The sequence below is a fragment of the Lucilia cuprina genome, chromosome 3, assembly GCF_022045245.1.
Source record: "Lucilia cuprina isolate Lc7/37 chromosome 3, ASM2204524v1, whole genome shotgun sequence".
In the NCBI taxonomy this organism is placed as follows: domain Eukaryota; kingdom Metazoa; phylum Arthropoda; class Insecta; order Diptera; family Calliphoridae; genus Lucilia; species Lucilia cuprina.
Genome location: NC_060951.1, coordinates 269,115 through 286,095, shown reverse-complemented (window position 1 = coordinate 286,095; position 16,981 = coordinate 269,115). Strand labels below are relative to the sequence as shown.

General features: G+C 24.4%; 1 protein-coding gene and 1 long non-coding RNA gene across 4 annotated transcripts in view; one reads left to right on the top strand and one right to left on the bottom strand.

The window, feature by feature from the left end:
- Window positions 1–16,981, top strand: part of LOC124418675 — a 78,931-nt gene that overhangs the window by 23,154 nt on the left and 38,796 nt on the right. The gene's annotated exons all lie outside the window — the stretch shown is intronic.
- LOC111682828 (activating transcription factor 3) overlaps window positions 1–16,981 on the bottom strand; it is a 50,756-nt gene that overhangs the window by 14,656 nt on the left and 19,119 nt on the right. The window contains exons 1-2 of one of the 3 annotated variants that reach the window (XM_046945587.1): window positions 16,232–16,429; window positions 8,591–8,612 (exon numbers count right to left, since the gene is read on the bottom strand). The exons of 1 other annotated variant lie outside the window; for it this stretch is intronic. The gene's annotated coding sequence lies outside the window, so the exon portion shown is untranslated. Of the gene's footprint in view, window positions 1–8,590; window positions 8,613–16,231; window positions 16,430–16,981 lie in introns of those variants that run through there. One more of the 3 variants, XM_046945586.1, reaches the window with a different exon arrangement.

Below are 16,981 nucleotides of genomic sequence, written 5' to 3'. Positions count from 1 at the left end.
AATAATATAAAATAAACAAATAACCATTAAATTTATTTAACAAATAAACTAAATAAATAATTTAATGATTATTCAATCGTCCTTGCAATTTTACACTCCAGTAATGAAAATAAAGATACAAATTTTATAATATTAATCAATTTAGTTGCTCTTAGACTTAAACAAATAAGTATTTATGTGGAATTTTTACAAAACTCGGGGGATTTATGGTGATCGTGTAGGTAATATGAGTTAGTATGTCAATATTGTGAATTCATTAGAAATTGTAAATGTTCTTGACCTTAAAATTCAATTTGAAAAAAAAGCAATTCTTTTGCAAAACGTGTTGTATAGAGAATTTCAAGCGAATTGAAATGAAGTTATTAACAAACTTGCCTACTTTGAATGCACAACTTGTTAATTTATTTTTAGTTATTTATTCGCATTGTATTTTTCTCATAATGATTTAGAAATGAGTTAACAAATACAAAAATATAAATAAATAAATCCGCTTGATTAAATATCAACATTATTAGAGATATTGTAATATTGATAATCAAGTCTCCATTACCTACTTACTCTGCGCCTTTGTTAGTCAATAAATTGCTTAACAGACAGTGCGATAGACAGACAGACTGGCACACAAATGTAAACAGCCAGTCATATAGAGATAGTTAGTTTTAGTTTAAGCGAGGGACGGACGGAAATGCATTGAAAATCAGCTAGTTGTTGTATCTACTACTACTAGTCACTAGTGTGTGAAAAAAACATTATCAATTCAAATATTTGTGACAACTTTGTCTAATGTCTAGGTAGTGTTGTTGTTGTTGTTTTTTTTTGCGAAAATAAAAATATACACTTGAAGAAATATTTTGTCTCAAAATTAAGAAAGAAGTTTTTTTTCTAAAATAGGACTCTAAGCGTCTTACTTCTTAGTTAGGAGTTACTTTAGTTGGTGCTTGAGAGCGTACAACTTCTTTTACAACTGTTAAGTGTGAATACAGGATTTTATGAGTTCCCCTAATATTTTTTTGTTTTTTTTGCGAAAATAAAAATATACACTTGAAGAAATATTTTGTCTCAAAATTAAGAAAGAAGTTTTTTTTCTAAAATAGGACTCTAAGCATCTTACTTCTTAGTTAGGAGTTACTTTAGTTGGTGCTTGAGAGCGTACAACTTCTTTTACAACTGTTAAGTGTGAATACAGGATTTTATGAGTTCCCCTAATATTTTCACTATTTTTGTGATTCTTATATAATTTTATTGTAATAATTTGTTTATGTTTTCAATTTCTCTATTATTTATTTGTTTTTTAATCGACTATTGCTTTAAACTAATTCATTTTGACACTTTTATGCTCGAATAACTTTCTCAGCTACTTTTTTCTTAATACATATAATATTTCAATGAAATTTACAAATTAAATTAAAAACAATTTTTACAGGTGTATCAAGTTACTTTATAAAAATACTTAACAGGTTTTGAATGTTCTAACTTGTATTGGAAGTATTAGTGATTTTTTTCATTTTTTGCTGTTGTTTTTGTTACGATTTAGATTTTATTGTTGTTTTGTTTTTTTATATTGCTACATTGCACTATAAATGAATTACCGTGACCTCAAAAACGAACACAAAAACATCATTGGATTCTACGCACTTTTATTTTCAACATTTATAGACGCCACAAAAGTATTTCAAACATTTGAATTTTTTTACACTTTGTTTTACGCAGCAGCAGCATGTTTTTGTGTTGGAAGGTTTAATTGCAAATTTAACAAAATTTTTCCAACAAACATATTACTAGTTTGTTGTTGTAATTTTTAACTTTAGTTAGATAGAGATATAAAGGAATTTTTTTTAGAAAAATAATTTAAGCAATTAAATTGCAATTTAAGTTTTGATTTATTCATATAACAAGTTATGAAATTTATTTAGCGCTAAAATCTAATTACAAATTATATTTTTAAACACATAAATTGGTTAAATAACTAAAATCTGTTTGTTTTTCCTTAAAAATGTTGCACTTTTCACAAAAAAGTTTAATTTTAAATGCATTTTTAATATTTTTATAAAAATCAACTGCAGAAAATGCCAATTTTTAATAAAAGTTTTCTTTTCAATAAAAATGTTGCACTCTTCTAAAAAAATGTGCAAATTTAATGCAGAAATATTGCCTAACTTACACTTTAGTTAAAAAATCGTTTGCATTTGATCAGAAATAATGCCGTTTGTCCATCAGTTGTAAACCTTTTGCATTTTTATAGAAACCCACATTAGAAAATGCAAACATTGAAAATGTGTTTTCTTTTGCATTTTTCCCAACAACAATGCAATTTTAATGCAAAAAATATTGCCTTACTTGATAAAGCGTTTGTTTTTTGAAAATAATTTGATGTTAAGACTAAACTGTGCATTCAAGAATTCTAAATAAAGGCAATTTAGGGTGAAAAGGGCAACATTCTTGTGAAAAATTGTAATAATAAACTGAAAGTAGTAAATTAAAGAATAAAGAAGTTGGTTTATTTAATTATACACTCAAACATTTCTCTTAATCAAAACAAACACAATTCTTTCATTAAAAAAAGTATCTAGTTTGTCTGTTTTTTTCACACAATTTCTTAATTGTTTTTAAACATGAAATATTTTTATGTACATTAGACATTTGAACTGCCAAATTATAAAAAAAGTAAGCAGCAACAACAACAACAATAACGAAATATACAACGAATTTAATTTAGTCACATACAACAATGTGTTTAATTAATTATTAAATAACTTAATTGCAGCTTTTATTAAACCTTTAATTAAATAAATTATTTATAAAAAATGGTTTTATTGTTAAATTTTTGTTGAATGTTTTTTTTTTGTTTTTCAAACACAGACTTTTATTAAAAACAATTGCAAGTTATAAATATTTGATGTTTATTATTTTTAATGAAATTTTATTCATTCATTGATTACTTCAATAATTGTTTCATTGTTTGGAAGTTTGACTTTCATTTAATGATTTGTTTTATAAAGAAACACCTACTTTTGGTTCATAAATTAAACAAAATTACATAAAAATAAAAAATCAATACTTGTTTTTTAAGTTTCATATTCATTTATTTAAATTGCCATAAAAACGTGTTTTGTTTAACATTTATTATTTTATTGTTTTTTATTTTTGTTTTGTTTGTTTTATATTTGCAAATTTCATTACGTTTAATTGCCAAAAAATAACAAGCACGTTTTTTTTCTAAACTCTCTTCACACATACAAAATTTTTTTAACCCAGCAAACACAATTTACAAAATAATAAAACAAATTTTTAATATTTTAATAAAAAACTAATTTTGAAAATTTTTATATAAAATATTGGTTTATCGGTTTGTTTTTGCCAAAAAAAAAATTGTTTGTTGGGTTATATAATTTTTTATTAAAAACTTGCCATCTTGGTTTTGAATGGCATACATTAAGAAACACAATACAAACATGAACAGCAATAAGTGTTATGGTTGAATTTATTATTTATTAAAGCAAAATTTCAAAATTAAAAAAAAAAAAATATATACATACATTGAGAAATACAAAACGAAACAACTAAAAGTCATATAGAATCTTAATGAATCATCTGGTTTCTGTCTTGAAAATAAAAAATAAATAAATAAATGGAAACAAGAAAAAAATGCTTTTTTGTAAATGTGCCAAAATTTTAAATAAATAAAAAACCGCTAATAATAATGTTTAACATACAATTTACAGCTAAAAAAAAATTAAAATTTTATTTTAAATTTTATGTAAAAATATTATCTATATTTTGAAAAAGTAAGAATTAAAAACTTTTTTGTTAAAAAAAAATTTTTCAAAAATCAAAATTTATTTTTTTATAAAATTTTCTTTTAAAAAATGAGTAATTTGGGTGAAAGCTGTTTATTTTTTATTTTGTTTTATTTGAATTGCAAATTTATATATATTTTTCTCTTTTTTTGTATTATAATAAATAAATCACTTGGAAATCTTACCAAAAACATATGTTAATATTAAATTATAAACATCTACACACTTTTCAAAATTTATGTATTGAAAACATATGGTGAATAAGTGCTTTTTTGCCATAATATACAAAGAAGCAAAAAAAAAACGTTATTTTTAAAAATTTTCCTTTAATTTTAGTCAAAAAATAAATTTTAAAGAAAAAATAAATAAATTAAACAATTTAAAGATAAATATTAAGCTTTTTAAGGCAAAAAGTAATAAATAGCATTGAATGGAATTTGGAATGGTTTAAAAATCATTACAGCTACAGGCATGACAAAGACTGTATTCTTCGTAGTGTTGTATATCATAATTTTGTTTTGTTTTCGTAACAAAAAACAGAACAATAATAAAAAAATACGATATACAACAATACAACTTATCGATGTCTATTGTGAATTGAGTAATTGTTATTTTTCTAAAAAAAATCTATAAAATATTTTTAAAAATAATAAACAAAAAATCAACAAAATTTGTTTTCACTAAATTATTTACCAAAATCTATTCACACTTTTCACAATGAATTTAAATATTTAAATAACAATATTTGATGGAAAAACACACCCGGAATTATAATTAAACAGGAAATACACTGAAAGAAATATGTAAACAAAAATTAAAGACATTTAATACTCAGCTAAACATGCAGTAACATGCACATAGCTAACAAAGTAAATAAATAGCTATAAATTATACTCTTGCAAAGAGAGAGAGAGAGAGAAAGAGTAACAAAGAGAGGGAGAGTGAGAAAATGACAGTAGAATGTTTTATCCTGTTAGGGTGTGTAAATGTCATTAAAATTGTTTAAATCCTATTTTGAGGGAGTGTAGAACATAAAAAATAAATGACACTGCTAAATACAAACACACATGTTTTCATAGGAGTTGTTGTTGTTTGAAAGCCCTGCAGTTCAAAAAAATTAAGTAAAAATGTTAAAATCCTATTTCGAAAATAAATTACACTGCTAAATACAAACACATATGGTTTCAAAGGAGTTTTTCGAAAAGCACTGCTGTTTTGGAGAAAATTTTCGAGACAAAACGTGGCCATAAGTAATAGCACTAACGGGTGTGTTTAACATATTTACTGTTTTATCATTAGCGTGTCTTTAAGTCCTTAGAAATAAAATCAGTTGCATACTTATTATCTAAGCATATAAGCCGTTAAATTTCAACTTGTATCTTTGTTTCCGGTTTAAGTTTTTATATTCATTTCAATTTCTAAGTTTTGTATGATTATTTATTTAATATATATTTTTTAACCTTGACACATTTACATTCTATTTATTTTTCCTTTATTTTACAGTTTCTTTACACATTTTTTTTTAATATTTTTTATTTGTTATACTTGGCTTCCTTTCTGTTAGTGACGAGCATTTATTTTCCATTTGACTCCATATTTCTTTTTTATATATGTAAAAAAATATGTATTTTGAATTCTAAATAACCCAGTTTAGTTTTTGTATATCGTGTATTTAAAAAAACAAACAAACAGACATGTGTATATGTTTAAAGAAATATTTGTTGGCTTCATTTTAAGTTAGCAAGGAACTGTTTGGCTTCGGTTCATGTTCTGGCTGCTTGTGTTTTCTTTTTTATTGCTGTGGCTGTATGTCTGCACCTATTAAGCATGAGTAGTTGTATGTCAGTAAGGTCCTACTTGTATTTGAGTTTATGTCCTTAGCTTGAGTTTTTTCGTTGCTGGGTTTTAGCTTTCTTTTTTTTCCTTTGGTAACCTGACACTAATGCTATTTATTTAGTAACTTTCTTTGTATACTTTTTTTCATTAGAACCTTCTTTTAAAACCTTTAGTAAACCAAAAACTAAAATGAAAAATTGTAAATGTAATTTGTTACTTGTGTTATTAAGTTTGACATTTAAATTTTACAATTTTTATATTTAATTTGCTATAATTTCTTAGGAATTATAGAAGCAAAAAAGAAATTCCAAAGTAAATTTTTGAGGTCATAAATAAAGTAAATCTGTTTGAAATGTTAAAAAAAAGTCATAAATATAATGATAATAATTTTTTTACAATGAAACAATAGCACTACTTACAATCTAAGTCTTATTGTTTTATGTTGTAAATTTTTATTATTAGCAATTTTGGTTTTAATTCAGAAACAAACCTATAATAAACAAATGTACATACAACAATACAACGTTTCGTGGGTTATTGTTTTCTTAAAATGAAAAGATATATATTATTAAAAATTTTGACACCAAAGTGTTTATAATTATTCAAAAACATCCCTTGCCAAAGTATTTACAAACGTACCACAACACTATGTTGTCAGACGACGCAGTGTTCACTACGTGTTAGGCTCACTATTGACAACGGATTGTATCAATTTCGGTACATTTCTCTCTGTGTTGCTTTTTAAAACATAATTTCTAAATTCTTACATTTTTAATTTCATGGCAATTAATAAAAGCTTTTACATTTTCCATTAAAGATTTCTAAAACTTAAATGGTTTTTATCAAAAGAATATTTAAATTTTCATTTCTTAATTAATAAAAATCATACGCTTTGATGTGCTCTGAGAACTGAAAAATGTTGAGGCGGAGAATTACACAATTTGTTAGGTTTTCTTTCCTCCTCTCTTTAAAACATTTTTCAAACATAATCTCATTAAATGATTTTTGCCTATTGACCTAAAGCTGTAACACCAAACCATCAAACACACACAGCCCATACATTCAATCAATCAAAATCAATTTACAACACGCCATCAATTAATAAACAAATACAAATGTAAATTTAAGAATTGTGTATAAAAATAGCAACAAAAAATATATAAAAAACAAAACAATATAAATCATAGTTAAAATTTATTCACACATCAATGTATACTTTGGATGACTCAATTTTATTATTTATCTTTTAACAAACATTTGTATGAAAATAGAAAATTAAGGAAAATATTAGAAAAAAATATTTCAAACCTTTTTTCCTACTTTCGCTTATTTTAAGGAAAAAAAATTTCCAACGAAAAAGCTAAATGACCTTCATTATAATAGAAAGTGAAACCTTTACTAGGAATATGGTTTGTGTATTCGTCCTTTTATTTATAACAAAAACAAGGAAACGCCAAAAAATATATGTAAAGTAAATCCTTTGTATTAAGGAGATTGGGTGCGAATTTTTTCCATGAGAAGAAGGAAATATAACAAAAAAAAGTAAAAGTTTTTTTAGTGCGTATTTTTATGAGGAAATTTTCTATGTAGTTGTAAAACACAAATACATATATTTTTCATATCCGGTAGTTCTTTAGAAGGCAATGTTGGCATTTTGGTATAGATCGTAAACTAACGCGGAATCTTTTTATATCAGAAACAATTGCGGACTATTCCAAAGTTTTGTAATTTAAATACTGTTCGCTAACCAGGAAACTAGTTACAATATTAGCCAAAGAGGGGTAGTTTTGTAAATAGTTTTTACAACTACTGGGTGTTAACACAAACACAAACATTTTTGTTCTGATTATAATTGTGTAAGTATGTATGTGTAACATAAAAAGTTTCTGCAAGCGTGTGTGTGTAATAAATATACAATTTCATTTGTGATAACAAGTAGAGGGGGTATTTCAGACAATTGGGCGCCACATTAAACGTGTATAAAAATAAAGTAATAACTTCCTTAAATACAAAAGGACAATTGTGTCTGAAATACACAAAATATTCACAATAAAATAAATGTCCTTTTGTCATAAAATATTACAAACTCACTAGAATACAAACTGTCAAATTTTGAAGGATTACAAAGCAAAAAAAAGATTTATGCTTAATTTAAGCTGAGACCAAAAAAAGCATTTCATAGGCTTTTCATACAATTTAATAATTTTTGCAATCTTTTAATATTTTTGTATAAATTTTTATTACATTCTATAGGTCACGTATACAGTTTTTTTTACAGCGATAAGTATGCCTTTAAAGTTGTTTGTATTATTATTACTATAGTTTTTCATTGTTTTCAAGCATTTGAAAATTTTCTCAAGCGTTTTGTAATTCTGTATATTGTAGCAGCAGCATTACAAGTGTGTAATTATGATAAACGCCATATTAATGTTTAACTAAATGTATTGAAAACATGCGCCACATTTACTAGAGTTTGTACAAAACCGCATATACTATGTGAAAATATGATAGTAAAGGCGCCATGATTTCCGTTTCATTTCATTTGTTAGAGAAAAATATACTATATATTAACACTTAGGTATATATATTTATATTGCCTTAGAAACTGCATTAAATTTAATCCTTTTATCAGATAAGTTTTGTTGTTTTTTATGACTGAAACACACCTTGCTGGTTTTAAATGGTTTCAAAATAGTTTCAGGAAGAAATGAAAACAAAATAAATGAAATGTTTCTAAACAGAATATAAGCATTTGGCAACAATGGCTGTCCATTGCTTAACAGGGGTTGGCTCAGTGAGTAGATGGTAATCTTAGTTTTACAAAGATAGAAAACAGTTTTTTTCTGAACTATGACACAACAGCTGTCTTAGCTAGAAATAAGATTTTATTGTGTACCTTCGGCCCCTGCGGCCTTTTAAAGCCGCTCATTAGTTTAACATATTTTGTGTAATCTTACCTTTATTTCATATTTTGCATGGCTAAAAAGATAAGAATAAAGAAAACATTTATTAATATTTATTTACTTTAAAATTTGTTTTTAAAATTTAATTATTTTACATTAATTGTGTAAATTTTAAAGAATAAAAAACAAAAAGGAAAATAATCAACATTAAATTCTCATTACAAAAGTGGGGAGTAGAAAAAACAGCAAAGTAATTTAGGAAGTTGTTTTTTTGAACTTACTAAACTATTGTTTGTTTTGTAATTGAGAAACCTTTAAGTTTTTAGTAGTGGGTTTATAATTTCTATATGATTTACATAATTTTCTATATTAAAACCAAAAAAAAAAAAAAAAAAAAACAACAAATTTGTCAGTGACAAGCCTTGTCTAGCATATTAATAACAAATTATCGCTTCAAAATCTTAAAACTTAAAACAAATTATTTCTGTGTTTTAACTAAAATTATAGAAAAAACGTACAAAAAGTATTAGTGTTTCCATACAAATATGGCTTAAACGAAACAAGCAATTAATAATTTATTAATTTTAGTTGTTGTTTGTATACCACAAAAATTTGTTCGCCTTTATAATACCGATTATTTCAATTACATATTAAATGAATCATTTATATGTATTGCAAAGAAAATAATAAACAAAAAAGCCAAATACTTTAAAACCATAATTTAAAACTTAATATTAACGCTGTAAGTTATGCTAAACTTTGAACAAAACATTAGCGCTGTATAATATGCTTTAGGTTTTTGCTCTATTCTCTTGTAGTAAAAAGATATTCTCTCTCAAACTGGCCTTAAACTTGTCTGAGTAAATTATTAATCTTCTCGTAATAGAATTAATTCTGAATGAATATTCTATTCGTATATTCAAATTACCTGAACTTGTTTTCAGCTGTAAAGAATGCCTTAGATTTTTACTTAAATTTTTGTTTGACAATTTGTTTCTTTAGTTCACAATTTATCACTCTCTGTTGCTCGTCCCCTAGTTGTCTGAGATAACGACCTCTGCTTAAAATCTATTTTCTCTAGATTAAAGTCCAATACCATGTATCCAAGCTAATGGTCATAATTTTTTTCTTTTTTCGTGTGCCAACCTTCAGTTTAATTTCATAGCAACCAATGCTTTTTTCCGTGCTATTACCCTTACTAAGAATAAAATGGATTTTGAACTTTTGTTTTAATGCCAAAAAGAAAAACGAAAAAAGTTTTTCTTTTTGTTGTTATTTTCCACCCTTTAAGATTGTTTGTTTTATTTGTATGATAGTTTTTATTGCCAATTAGTTAATTGACTTTTCTGAAAATTGTATTTTTTACTCGAACTTTTTCATTCATCATTTGAACAATAAATAAAAATGGCAGCATTAACAAAAGCAATGAAATAATGTTATTGTGTTTTTTTTTTTCAATTAAATCTCATTCATCATCTATTGAATGAATTAAATTTTTTCTTACTTTGAAGCGCCATAATGACACTTTGTTAAAAAAACCAACAACTGCAATAGCAATAATATACAATTTTACAACATGTTGTCATCAAACAAGCGTGCCACTTAAATAGTTGAGTAACTTGCCACAAAAAAACATTTTGAATAAGAATTTTCAAAATGCACAGTATTGTGTTATTAACACAATTTAGTAAATAGTATTTCAAACATGTTCTCGTACTGGCTCAAAAGTCCTCAACAGTTTAATGCACCAAAATATGATTTAATATATAAAATCGATTTAACCTACTGACCAACTCAGTAAATCAACTTTAAGTAAGAGTTCAGCTAAATTTGTGGCAACAAATTTAAAATAAAAAATAACTGTGTTAGCCTAAGAGTCCTACAATTTTTATTTTACTGTAGACATTTACCAAATAGATAACACATGCCTCTGCTATGTTCATATGAGCAATAAAAGTTCTTATTTTTTTGATTTTTTGAAAACTTTGTAAATAACGACATCATTAAATAGTAGATTCTTAAAAAGAAATTCTATAGAAATTTAAGTAGTCAGTAGCAGAGTTGCATGCCACTTATGCATGTCTTAGCAATAATAGAGAGTGTGCTGTATGTTGCGGCATTTGCTTGCAGTAAAAACATGACAATGAACGCCAGCCAATATCAATTTCATTGAAAAGCATAGACAATTTTATAGAAAATAAAGAATTTAAGTAGTTTTTTATTTTAGTTGGCATAAATTCAACTTGAAAAAATACAAAGCATACAAGAAAAAAAAAAGAGAAAACGAAATAAGGTTAGTTAATGGGTCAAATATTTGTCACTAGCAGTGCTGTTGTTGTTGTTATTGTTATAGTTGTGGGGCATGTTGCCACCACACAAGTGGCAAGTGCTAAATAACAATAATTTTTTCAGCATACATTACTTTTCGAAATTAATTTAAAGAAAAAAAAAGATTTTCAAAATAAGTACAAAGTCCTATTCATTTCAATAAAATTTCAATTATTTTCTTTACAATTAAATTAAAGCAAAAGGAATTTGTTTGTAAACAACATGAGTTTGACAGCTAAATTAAGTGTTTGCATTGCTCTTTGCAAACATAACCACTATTAATTGTTTGATGGGTTTAATGTTTTAAAGGAAAAAATAGGATTTATTGTCTTTTTGCAGAAATGCAAAAGACTTGTGTGATCAATTGTTTTGTCTAGCTTAAATGAAAATTTAGCTAAGCTTTTTGCCACTTTGAAATAATCAATAAATTTTCTTTTACTTCCTCTTTATTTACCACCAAATTGTTCTTATATTCTCAAAACTAATAAAATATGATTACATATAATAACTAATAATTGTTATTTTTATTATATCTATGTCAAGCCCTTTCCATTAAACTGTTATACCATAAAAACTTCTCACGTACAATGTTATTTGAATACATTTTCACTTATTAATATGCAATTCTACAACATTGTACGACAACGCTACAACATTTTTGTCTATTATTAATACTTTTAAGTTTATAATTTTTACGACCAGCACAATAGTTTTCTGCTATTTCTTTCAAATTCAATACATTTTCTAAGTCCTAAGTGTGCCGCCATTTATAAATTATTAATAATAATACTTCTCTATATATCATGACTTTTATGGATCTTTAAACTAAAAACTTGGGGTAGTTTTTTTATTGATATAAAACACAATTTTATGGCTTTCAATTTTTACTAATTGCAATAGCAACAAACAAACTAAATTTTTATAGCGATATTTGTTAAAGAAATATACACACATTTTGGTCATAAACTACAACACTGTAGAAATTGTATTTGAAATCGTAAATTGTATGAATAAATGTAAATGTAATCATGCATACAGTGCCAAGGTTACAGGATGCATAAAATTTATAATGATTACAGTAGATTAAACTTAAAACGAATTAAAAAAAACTAAATTTTTGTTGAAAGCTTTTAAAAGGATTTTGTAATAAAATGCCTTAAAGGGACTACGGTTGGTATGAGTAATATTAATCTTTTTTTTTTGGGTTAATTTTTAAATATTTTATATTCATTTTATCCATAGTCTACTGTTCATTCAGCACATTTCTAACTGTTAGTTGGGTTATTGAATATTTCTTTCTTCTTCCATAAACCAAGTGGGTGGCACTATTTGTTTTTATGTGAATTTGGTCATTAAAATAAAGAAACTTGAAAATATAATTAATTTTCTTACTATATATACACAATTTTTTTATTTTAATATGAAAAGCTATTAAATACTTTTTTATTTATTAATAAAAAAAATTAAATAAAAAACTACATTTATAGAAAAAATTCAAGGTTAATGAAAAAATTGAAATAATTCCATAAAAACTATTCTTTAATTATAAACCGGTCTTAAAGCCCTTAAAAAATCTTAAAATATATTCAAATAACCTAATTATTTTTGTTAACAAAAACCGGAAAATAATATTCTAGATACTTTTTTTTAAGCGGAAGTTATTTGTTTCTTTTATAATTTACACCTTCTTTTTCAAGTTTAATAAAATAATTGTTCAAGGTTTTTATGTTAAAACCTTAATGTAAGTTTGAATACCTAAAACTATGTTTATGTTGTAAATTGATTTTTTTCACTTTACAACTGTGACAAATTTTTTACAATAAGCTTATTAATGTTTTTTGTTAATATTTTTTTTATTAAAATTAACAAAACTGATAACAAGTTTGTTTGTAAATAAGTAGGCTTGGTTTATGGTAATTTAAATTTATTTTAAAGTGTTTAAGTTTATTAAACAAAATACCGCCATAAAAACATAATTTATGGTTAATATAAATTAAATAAAAAAATAAACATGAATTTTGATTGAATTAAATGCATTAATATACATATTTTAAAGATTTTAGATAAATACTTGTTATACAAAGGATTCTGGGAATATTCGCGAACAGTTTTAAAACAAGAAATAAATTACAGCTTATTGCAGATTAGAAAAATAGTTGTTATACTAAGGATTCTGGGAATATTCGCGAACAGTTTGAAAACAAGAAATTAATGGAAAGACTGTTTGAAAGTTTTTTTTTTAATTCGCTATTTTGTTATGCTGTCCATATTTGCCTTAAAACATCTCTAAAACTGTCAGTCATTCTGTTTATCACCCAATGCCCTATTTTAGAGTAAGAGATTAAAGAAATAGTTGTTTTACAAAGCATTCTGGGAACAGTTTGAAAACAAGATATAAATGAAAAAGAATATTTGAAAGTTTGCTTTTTAAACTCGCGAATAATTAAAAGTTCTCACACACATTTCAACTATTTTGTTATACTGTCCGTATTTGCCTTTAAACATCTCTAAAACTGTCAGTCATTCTGTTTATCACCCAAGGCCCACCCATGTAGTGGAATTCAATAAAGTTTATAAAAAAAATATAAAGTGTATATTGCTGGGGTGTCACACATTTGAAAAGACACACACAATAAAATATATATGTAAATGTATGATTTTGACAACTTGTTAACAAAACTATAAAATATAAATTTATATATATGACGAAAAGAAGACAGATAGTAGCTATAGCGGTGAGACAGCCTCAAGGCATTTTTAGTTCAACTCAAAAGATTTTGAGTAAAAATACCCACAAACAAAAACCCACATAGAAATCAAAACAAACAATCTTTCAAAGCTAAATAATTAAGATTTTTAACTAATTTTTTTTTTTTTATTTTTTGTTTTTTAAATAAAAAATGCATAAACTCTTAATGAAGATGTTAAAATCAAAATAGTTTTTTTCGTTAAAGCAGGAAGCTGTTCATAGTTCGTTTTTTCTCAAATAAAATTAAAACTTAACGCCTGGCTTTTTAACAAATTATTTAAACCAACGTATTTATAATAAATAATTTAGAGAATTTAAATAAATAGTTTCGTTTAATGTTAATGATTTTTTCAAGTTTTATGCAAATTTCCAAAGTTTCTGATATATTTGATAAATGACTTTTTTGTTATGATTGAATTTTTTAATAACAAACAACTAAACGTTTTATGTTTTCTTAATAAATATTTAACAACAACAGTAATTATAAACAATAAATATTTTTGTTAAATTAACTATATAAATGTTTTAATAATAAATCATTGATACCAGTAAAACGGGAATTTGTTGGAAAAGAACAAATGAATTTTAAAACTTTAGCAGGTTTGTCCAAATATTTAAATAACAGATATATAAATATGTATAAAATAGCGTTAGCATTTTTTTAAAATAAAAACTTAAATTTATATTCATTTCCCCTTTTATATATATTTTTTATTAATAACCAAACTCAACTTTCATTCATAAAATATTAAAAAAAACTTTTTTTATTAAAAAACAACTCATAACTAATTAGCATTATTTAGACAACCCACTTGTGGTGGTTTGATTACATATATGTGTGTGTAAAAAACACAAACAAAATTAGCCAGCTTTAAAGCTAAAACGTCCTCCTCAGTTCAATGGCTTTAATACTTATATGTGTTAGTTTGTATACATAAAAAAAACTAAATATAAAAGAAATAGAAGACGACTTAATAGAGATAATAGAAAAATCAACAATAATAGCAACAACAACAACTTAAAATTAAATAAATTAACAACTACATATTAACGAAAAAAGTCATAATAATTCCATTATAATAGTTTGACTACCAAATAAAGCTTCTCTTTTACCCACTCTCTAAGCTCTTACTATTTACTCTCTACGAGCTGTGACTAAAACTGGGCTCATGCATAATTCATGGGCTTTGAAAAAAATTCTACTTTTATTATTATTAATAAAAAAACTTAAAATACCAGTTGGAAATGGTAAATAGTGTTAGAATCAATTAAATATGTTTTAACTTTAAAGTAAACAATAAACACATAAATTGCTGATGACAAGTTAATGACAACTACATTACCTGACTGCTTTTGTGTAGAGATAAGGGTTTAATTATATATTTCAGGTTTATGCTAAAAATATTTATTTTGGTTTAAATTATTGACAATTATGCACAGTTTTTATAGGATGAGAGCTCTGTTTAGGGATAACTTAAAGCTTTCTAACATTATTTTTATTAAAAAATTTAAAACGTTATTTAATTAAAGGCTTTGAAAATTTTTATTTACCTAAAGCGGTTTTTATTGCAAAAAATTTTTTCATTAAAAGCTTTAAGAAGTCTTTTTCATCAAGAGCTTTAAATTATATATCATTAAAAACCTTTCAAAGTTTTTCTTCCTTTAAAAGCTTAACAAAGTATCTTTTTTAAGTTTTGAAACGTCGCTTTTTTAAAAAGCTTTTAAAATATTTATTATCTGAAAGCATTGACAGATGTTTTCATTAAAAGTTTAAAAATGCAATTTTTGAACGCTTTGAAAAACTCTTTTGTCATTAAAAGCTTAAGAAAGTTTTTATTCAAAAGCTTTTCTTTATTTAAAAACTAAACAAAGTAATTTCTTACGATACTTTGCATATGTTTAATTGCCCTCATGATTGATTATTTTCTTATTTGTTTTTGTCCAAAAAATGTGAACATTTTACAACAAGACCTTTTAAAAATGTGTTAATTGAAATTGTTTACAAAATGTAAAAAAGGTTCTTTTAACACCCGCACCTTATAAAGAGGAGCTTAAAGCACCTTTTGACAATACTGAACAAAACAAAACCTTAAAAATTTACTTTTTAAATAAATATTACATATTTTTTTATTTAACAATATGTATAACTAAAATGTACGTGAATATTTGTATAAACAAACATTTTAATAGTTACAAGTACAAATAAAATTTAAAATAAGTATCTAAAGAAAACAAACATCAAACAAATTAAACCGCCATTTGGTCAAGTATATAACATTAGCTGGCAGTTAATAGCTAAAAAGTATTTACAATTTAAGCTGGTGAACAACAGAAACACCACCACCAAATCCTCTGTATTTTTGCATATAAAAAAAAATTATTTTGTCTATATGGCAAAATTGCATTTCGAAATAGAATTTTGTACTTAAAAGCCTTATAATGTTTTTCTTTGAAAATGTTAATAGTTTTAAAGAACATAAAACGTTTCCTAACATATGGAAAATATAAAATATTTGAAAGAATTTGAAAAAAAAACTGTTGAAAATAAAACATTTCAAAATTTTAGGTCATTTAGAAAATAATGCTATAAAATTATATTTATTAGAATTTTTACTCACTTGTTCTAAATCTATTGTTAGAAATTGAGCTTTTGAAAGGCCTGTTTTACTTGCCCCATTATTTGTTTAGAGGCTCATGTTAAGTTCCCCTTAGAGTTGTAGTGACAGCTGTCAGTTAAAATGTTTTTGTTTGTTTGCTTGTTGTTTTTAACTGCCTCTAATAATTTTTTATTATTATTATTATTTGTATTTTTTTCTCAAAAATTTTGTTTAACACAAAGTTGTTGTATATAGTTGCCATAAATGTGTTTATTTTTTGTTTAAGTGAAAATTTCAAACATTTTAATCAGATATCAAATATCATGATATTAAAAATGTTAACAATTATTTCAACAACATTTGTGGGTCTGTGTTGTTAGTATATAATTTAATATTATTAATATTTTTTTTTTTTCATTTGTATAATATAGTTTGCTAATTTTTTTCTCCTTTTCATTATTTTCCATATTTTGATATTTACATTTTAATTTGTACTTTATTAGACAGTCATGTTATAAATAAATAAAGTTGATGAAATAATTATAATTAAACAACTTCATAATTAAATAGTCAACATACATACTAATTAGTAATATAAAATTATATAGCTATAAAGCCCAGATCAAAGCTTTGCTATCAAGTTTTAAAAGTTTAGCCAAATTAAGTTTAAACTGAATTATTTAAAAAAATAATTATAGGTTTTCTTAAAAATACTTTATATGGCTGTAAATAAAACAATTGAATAATTAAAATAAGATTATTGAACAAAAA